The sequence below is a fragment of the Mandrillus leucophaeus genome, unplaced genomic scaffold, assembly GCF_000951045.1.
Source record: "Mandrillus leucophaeus isolate KB7577 unplaced genomic scaffold, Mleu.le_1.0 Scaffold10, whole genome shotgun sequence".
Classification (NCBI taxonomy): domain Eukaryota; kingdom Metazoa; phylum Chordata; class Mammalia; order Primates; family Cercopithecidae; genus Mandrillus; species Mandrillus leucophaeus.
In genome coordinates this window covers 5888870-5895938 of record NW_012098098.1, presented here as the reverse complement: position 1 = coordinate 5895938, position 7069 = coordinate 5888870, and the positions used below count along the sequence as shown (strand labels likewise).

General features: G+C 62.6%; 1 protein-coding gene across 1 annotated transcript in view; it reads right to left on the bottom strand.

Annotated features, from left to right (window-relative positions):
• The window catches only part of ZFPM1 (zinc finger protein, FOG family member 1), a 101977-nt gene that overhangs the window by 70341 nt on the left and 24567 nt on the right, over nt 1-7069 (bottom strand). The gene's annotated exons all lie outside the window — the stretch shown is intronic.

Sequence of the window (7069 nt, the reverse complement as noted above, 5' to 3'; positions counted from 1 at the left end):
CACCTCTACCTCTCCCGTGGCCAGGGCTGCCTGGGCCCACGGAGGCCTCACGTGGCCTCGCCTGGTCCCCTGGCCGCAGTGCTGTGGCAGCCCCACTTCCTGGAGCCCCGATTGGGCAGGCTGTGGCCTTAATGGGCCTGATGATCAGATAGCTGCTTGCCTAATGGCAGAGATAACATGTAAATACGCCGGGAGGCCCTGCTAAAACGTTTTAACTGGGTCTTTGTCTTCCCCAGGGCAGATAAGATGGCAGCCAACCAGGACTGAGAGGCCGAGGAGGCCTGCGTCCCTTTATCAGCCCCCAGGAGGGGACGAGCGGACTGGGGGCAGCAGGAGCAGCTCTGCCGTCTCAGCTTCGTGGCTGCCAGCCCACCCAGGATGCCTGGGTCCCGGCCCAGGGCTCTGACCACTGGGCCTCCCTCCTCCCCTGCCCCTGCAGGGCTTGGCACCAAGAGGGTGACCAGTGTGAGCTGGGTCCCAGCATCCCATTCACATGGGCCAGCCAGCACCACACGGCCCTACGGGGTCATCCCCCTGTACAGACGAGGACATTGAGGCCCCTAGAGGCTATGCGGCTAGCAGCAGGGCACTGGGGTCCAAAGCCCTAGGCCTGGCTCCAGGGGCACCCTGTGTGTGACAGTGGTGGCCCCTCATGTCCTGGCTGCACCTGTGTCTCTGGCCCCTACCTGGTCAGGCCTCAGGGGTGGACATGGGAGAGAAAAGACTCCCCAGAGGGGAGCCCCCAGTGTGTGCTCATCCGTCCCTCTGTCTGTCCAGTCTCTGGTGGGTCCTGAGTGCCACCCCTCAGTCAGGGCTGGGGCCACAGGGAAGCATGTGGAATCCCATCCGGACCGTCAGAAACACTCGAAGCTTCGTGGGTGGGGCCCTGCGTGCAGGCCTCTGTTCTGGCGGGGCAGGGCGGGGTGGGGGGCAGAGGACCCTTGTCTGAGAAGCCCCTGAGGGCACATCTGGACCCATGAGTGCTGTGACTTCCTTTCAGAGAGGGAAGGGGTCGCATGCCTTCCCCTCAGGTTCCAGAACATTCCTGACCAGAGTCCCTGGGTCTGCTGGGCACGGAGCCCCCACTGGGCGCCCCTGCTGTTCCTGAGACACTGCCGTGCACCTGGAGCTGGTGCCCACCTTTCCAGGGGTAGCAGGAGCTTGGGCCTGCAGTGTCCACACCTGCCACATGTCACACCTCAAGGGTGTTGAGGTCCCTGTCCTGGTGGCCCTGGGCTCTCGCTTGCCCCCTGCCCTCATGGGGAAGGGGGAGGGCAGAACTGGTGCCCACCCTACCCGGTCCACGCTGCACCCACAGGCAAACGGTCCTGCTCCCTAATCGGAGCTCCAGGGCCAGCCGGCCGAGCCTCCCAGATAAGAGCGTGGCTGGCATTTCCCGTGGCGGCCGCCCCTTCTGGGTATCACGCACCGCCAGAGAGGGCTGGCTCCGATAAAGGTGGCCGTTCCGCTCGCCCGGGGGCAGAACCCACCACTCAGGGATGGCCGGGGGCTGGGCGAGGGGCCTCCAGGGAGTCCAGGGATCAGAGGCGTGTGGGGCTGGGGACCAGGGTGACGGTCACCACGACAACCCATCTCCCTGGACCAGGGTTCAGGTTGCGTCTCCAAGGGGCTGTGCATGGGAAAGGTGCCTCTTGGGGGTGGATGCAGGGCCACGAAGGTGCCTGGATTGGTCAGGGGAGCATGGCTGATCTTAGCCCCAGCTCACCCCAGGTGCCCTTGTGCAGCTTACAACCTGTGCAACTGAACATGGAGGCCGTGGTGGTTCGCAACACTCATCTGCTCACGTAACCTATTTCCAGCCCCCTGTTCCTGCAGAGACCCTCTCCCAACCAGAAACAAAATCGCATTGGAAAGTGGGGGTGGGTGAGGCTCCTACTCCTGGCAGATGGGGTGCCTCCTGAGGACTTGACTCAAGGCTGAGAATGGATAGAAATGTCCGTGAGTGAGGGTGAGAGGTCTGGGACTGGGGGCCAGGGGATGCTGAGCTGGGTGGGAATGGGCGGGAAGACACAGGCAGATGTTTTTTAAAATGGTCTGTAAAATGGCTGGGGGATCCAGACAGTGGCAGCCATGGAGATGGCCAGCACCCAACCCCACCACCAGGAAGCCCAGGGCCCAGCGAGGCTGAGGAGTGCCCAAGCCACACTGGGAGCTCTGGCTGGAGGTGGGACCAGAACCCATGGTGAGCTCTGTGCTTGTCCCACCACAAAACCCTGTGGGGAACCCGGGGCAGCAACAGGCAAGCCACAGTCTTGGCCTTGGGGCTCCCAGAAAACACAGGCAGTGGCCGGACACCCCCATGGCACCAACAGCTCTGAGGGCAGGCCAGTCAGGGTGGGCTTCCAGGGGGAGGTGTCCTTCCCTGCCAGCCTCCTGTGACCGGTCTCTCTGCTTCCTCTTCCCCAGCTCCAGAGCAACTGGGGTGAGCCCAGCAGAGATGCCAGCTCCAGCCAGGTCGTCTCTGCAGATGAAGAATGGGGACACCAGCTGCGGCTCCCAAATCCCCACGAACCCAACATGAGTGCCCGCCCCACGGACCCAACATGAGTGCCTGCCCCACGGACTGAGCCTCAGCCGGGCCCAGCAGGACTTGCGGGGATTCTTCCCAGCTGCTCTGAAGTTACTCCTCCCAACACACGTGGGGGAGACAGATCCAAGAGGTTCTGTCTCTGGCCCAAGGGTAGGCAGCGGGTGGGTGGGTTAGAACTAGAGCCCCAGGGGTCTTCTGAGCTGGGGTGGGAGGGAGCGGCTGGTGGCCCCGTGGCTGACTCTTCCAGCTGTGGCCTCAGTTTCCCCATCTCTAGACGGGTCTCCTGAGGAGGGGGCAGGCCCGAAGCCGCATAGGTGAGCCCCGCAGGGGGCATGGGGCCGCCACTATAGGCACAGCACTGGGACAAGGATTAATTTATTCAGGCAAACAGGACTGCACACGCCATCTCCAGAACAAACACGCCGTGCTGGGATTCAATTTCACCCCCAAGCATCTGCGAGGAACCAAATGAGAAGTTCCAGCCATTGCATATTTATATGATTGAAACGTCCACATGGGTCTTAAAACCCTCCGGTGACACTCACGGGGATGGAAGCAGTGGGGGGGCTGAGGACCAGGCAGAGCTCAGCGCTGCCGGCTGGGCCAACCCCACAGAGTGGGGAGCCTGGCTGAGGGGAGCCTGGTGGGTCTGGCCAGGGTCCAGGGCCTTTTGGGGGTGCCTGGGGAGGGAGAGCTGGGGTCTGGAATCCACAGGCCTGGGGCCAATCCTGCCTCTGCCCAGCTCGCCAGTGGTTGTGTGCGCTCTGAGTCTCGGTTTACCCATACGGAGAAGGGGGTGCCCCCATGATGTTCCCCTGGGCTCATGCCATGAGGGTAGGGGTGTGTCTGCCGGTGCAGCCAGCACTGTTCTCTCTCCCAGCTGCCCGGATGGGCTGAGAAGCTGCACCAGGTGGGCATCCTAAGGCCTGGGGCCCAGCCCAGGGCTGCCCCCTGGGATTTGACCTCCACCCTTGAGCTCTGGCTCTGCCCCAGAGGCCCTAGAGGTCCCTGTGGCCTCCCTCAACAACGTGGCCAACATGCCCAGCACAGGCACCTCGGCCCCCTCCTGACGCACACGTGGCAGCAAGCCTGTGGAGGAGCGTCTACTCCATCCCACAGGCCCAGAGACTCCAGCAACCAGCTGGGGGTCACACAGCAGGGAAGGCAGTTGCCCCGGAGACCAGACCCCGAAGCTGCTCTCTGGCAGAGGATCCAGGGCTCCACCCAGGACCATCTGCCTCCTGAACCGACGCTGCTCAGCCACCCGCCTCCCCAGGCCTGTTTCCCCACCTGAACCATGGCCCTGGCAGGCTGGCTCGCAGCTCTGACTTGAGGAGGCAGGTGAAGGTGTCACCCTGTGTGTCTGTGGACGTCTGGGAACCGGGGCCCCTCCTGCACACAGCTGGCCTTCCCGCCTTCCAGGGGCCAGCTTCTGTTTGTGCCTAATGGCTGGTAGCCTCTGGAGCGCAAAGTCCGGCCACCTCCGACGGTGGGCTCTGTGGTTGGTGCCCACCGTGGGGTCACCCCAGCACCCACTTATCTAATCAACCCCATCGCTCCGCCCTGTCCCGCCCTGTGGCTCCCACAGGCCAGCTGGGCCCGGCTTTGTTGGGAGCGGCCCTGTCTCAGGGATCATGCTGTTTGCTTTTGATAAAAGTCACAAAAAAGGAAAGAAAAAGGAGCTTCCCTCCCCCAGGCTGGCGGGGTTCCGGAAGTCTCTGTGGGTCAGCAGGTGAGGCTGGTGCACAGAGCATGTGGGTCCTGAGAACACATCCTGCACAGACACAGAAACAGAGGCCAGAGGGGCGAGCGGCTCCCCAAGGTCACACGGGAGGCAGACCAGGCTGGCCAAGGGTCGACTGCGTGGGGCGGGGCAAGCCGGCCCCTCTGTCCACCACGACGCGCCACGTTCGGATCCGCTTGCTGGTCACGTGTTTGGCTCCCACGCAGGCCAACCCTGCGGAGTCCATTTAACAGGGGCGAGGGGACCTGCCCACGGTCACCAGCTCCAAAGTCAGACCCTCCTGGATGGAAAAGCCTGTAATCTGGGTGGCAGCTGAGGCCCCAGGACAAGAGACAGGTGACAGAAGGGGAGTGGAGGCTAAGCAGCTCCTCCCCTGCCCTGTGACCTCCACCCTGGGTCTGTGTCCCCTCTGGAGCCTCAGCGGCAGGCCCTGGCCCTGTGTGCTGCAGCCGCCTACGGGAGGCAGAGCCCTGGTTCCCAGGATTCACCAACCACGGCCCACGGCGGGCACCGAAGGCCACGTCTGGGAGAGGTTCTGAGTGAGCCTTGGGATGGGCCTGTGCCAAGGAGAGGCCAGGGGAGCCCACGTGGAGCCAAAGGCCTGTGGTTGGACTCTGTGGCCTTCTCTGTGGCCACAGAAGCCTCTTGGGCAGTGAAAAGCGTGGTCCTGTGTGGATATCATGGCCTCCCTCACATGTGATCCTCCCAAGATCTGGCTGGGAACAAACGCAGGCCTGGTGACAAATGGATGGGGGACAAGGCTGGGGGTCCAACAACAACTTTCCTTTTCTTTCTTTTTTGTTTTGAGACAGAGTCTCGCTCTGTCACCCAGCCTGGAGTGCGGTGGTGCGATCTTGGCTCACTGCAGCCTCCGCCTCCCGGTTTCAAGCGATTCTCTCATCTCAGCCTCCTGAGTAGCTGGAAGTACAGATGCATGCCACCACACCCAGCTAATTTTTGTATTTTTAGTAAAGAAGGGGTTTCGCCATGTTGGCCAGGCTTGTCTTGAACTCCTGACCTCAAACGATCTGCCCACCTCAGCCTCCCAAAGTACTGGGCTTACAGGTGTGAACCACCGTGCCCGGCCCACCAGCAACTTCTTGACACATCCTCGACCCACTGGGCCCCTTACTGTGGCCCCCTTTTTAGGTTCCTGCTTACAGATAGGGCAACCAAGGCTCAGAGGAGGGAGTGGCTACTGGAGGCCCCTGAGTGGAGCCCAGGATGGGCTGGGCAAGGGTGTCCTCCCAGGCAGGCGGTGGGGCTGGCCCATCTGCAGAGGGGCCTCACAAGGGTCCCTTGTGAGCGTCCAAACGCCTGGGTGCACGGGCAAGGTTAAGGTGCACTGTGGGCAGCTGGCTGTCTGCAGGGGGCCTTTCCCTAAGCCACGTGGGCCCCGCAGGGCTGCCACTTCTCCCCAAGGCCCACATCTGCCGGAGCTGGATGGCATCTCCCATGGGGGCTGGTGTTCCCAGGCCTGTAGAACCCACAAGACCCAGCCCACCCTTTGGACAGAGGCTGGGCATCGTCCTCTGAGCCGTACCCCATTCAGCCATCCTGCCAGGGCATGGAGAAGGCTGACACACCCAGGCAGCCCAGGTCTGGGACCAGGAGACCAGATCTATGCGGCACTAGTCAGTCAGTGTGTTCCCTGGATCAAGCCACACCTGAATGCCAAGTCAAGAAACACAAAGGGGCCCAGGCTTGACTCCAGCCCTGGCTGGGTCACTGATGGCCATGGCATCTCTGGGCAGGCCTCAGCTCCCCACCTCTGAGCTCTGGAGGCTGGGACACGGTGCTGAGGGGACGAGGCCAAGAGCTCGGGGGATGATGGGGGCTGTTTCTCCTGTTCTTGTCTGTGAAAAGCAAGGCCCGAGAAGCTGGGGGCCACGTGGGAGGTTACACAGCCAGCAAGTGGCATGGGAGAGTCAAGCCCAGGTCCTTCTGATCGCAAACCCATGACTGCAGCCCAGGCCATACCCCCACCTGCAGTGAGTCCCACCCACTGGGCAGTGGGCCCTCCGTGAAGTCCATTCCCTGTTCACAGACAGGAGCCACCAAGCAGAGTGGGCAGAAGGCCACCTGGAAAGGTCAGCAGGACCACAGCCCTCACTCGTGGCGGTGGCCCTGGCTGTGGCACTCGGGACAGCCGAGATGGAAGGAACAATGTGACATGGGCTAGTGAGAAGGGAGACGGAGCCGCCGGATGAGACACAGAGACAGAGCCGCAGGTGGATGAGACGCGGGTGATGGGATCAATGGATGCACCAAAGCTCAGAGGCAAAGCCACTCAGGGCTCTGCAGATTAGCCCGGCTCTTGGGGGCCTGATGAGGGTTCCCACCCTGCCTCTCCCTGGGTCCCCCCAGCGCCCCTCGGAGGGTCCAGGTCCTGGCAGCAGGGCTGAGTCTGGGAGAGGCAACAGAGGAGCCTGGAAGCTGCATGCCCAGGATGGGTAGAAAAATGGATCAGCTTTGCTGCTGAAAAACCAGATGTCACATATGTCTGGGCCCTCCGGCCATGCTGGGGAAATGGCTGTGCTCCTTAGAGCTGTGGCCCGTGCACACCCAGTGCACAGCCTGCCCTGCACGCCCGCTCTGGAGCAGCCTCTTGGCCAGCCCCCATTCAGTCATTTCCGGATTATTCTGTGTTATTGTGTGCCCAGCAGTGGAGCCAAGCCCCAGCACAAGACCCAGGTCCATTTCACTGAGAGGAAACAGAGGAGGGGCCTGCTCAAGGCCTCCCAGCACCCCGCCCCGGGAGACCCCAGGCCCAC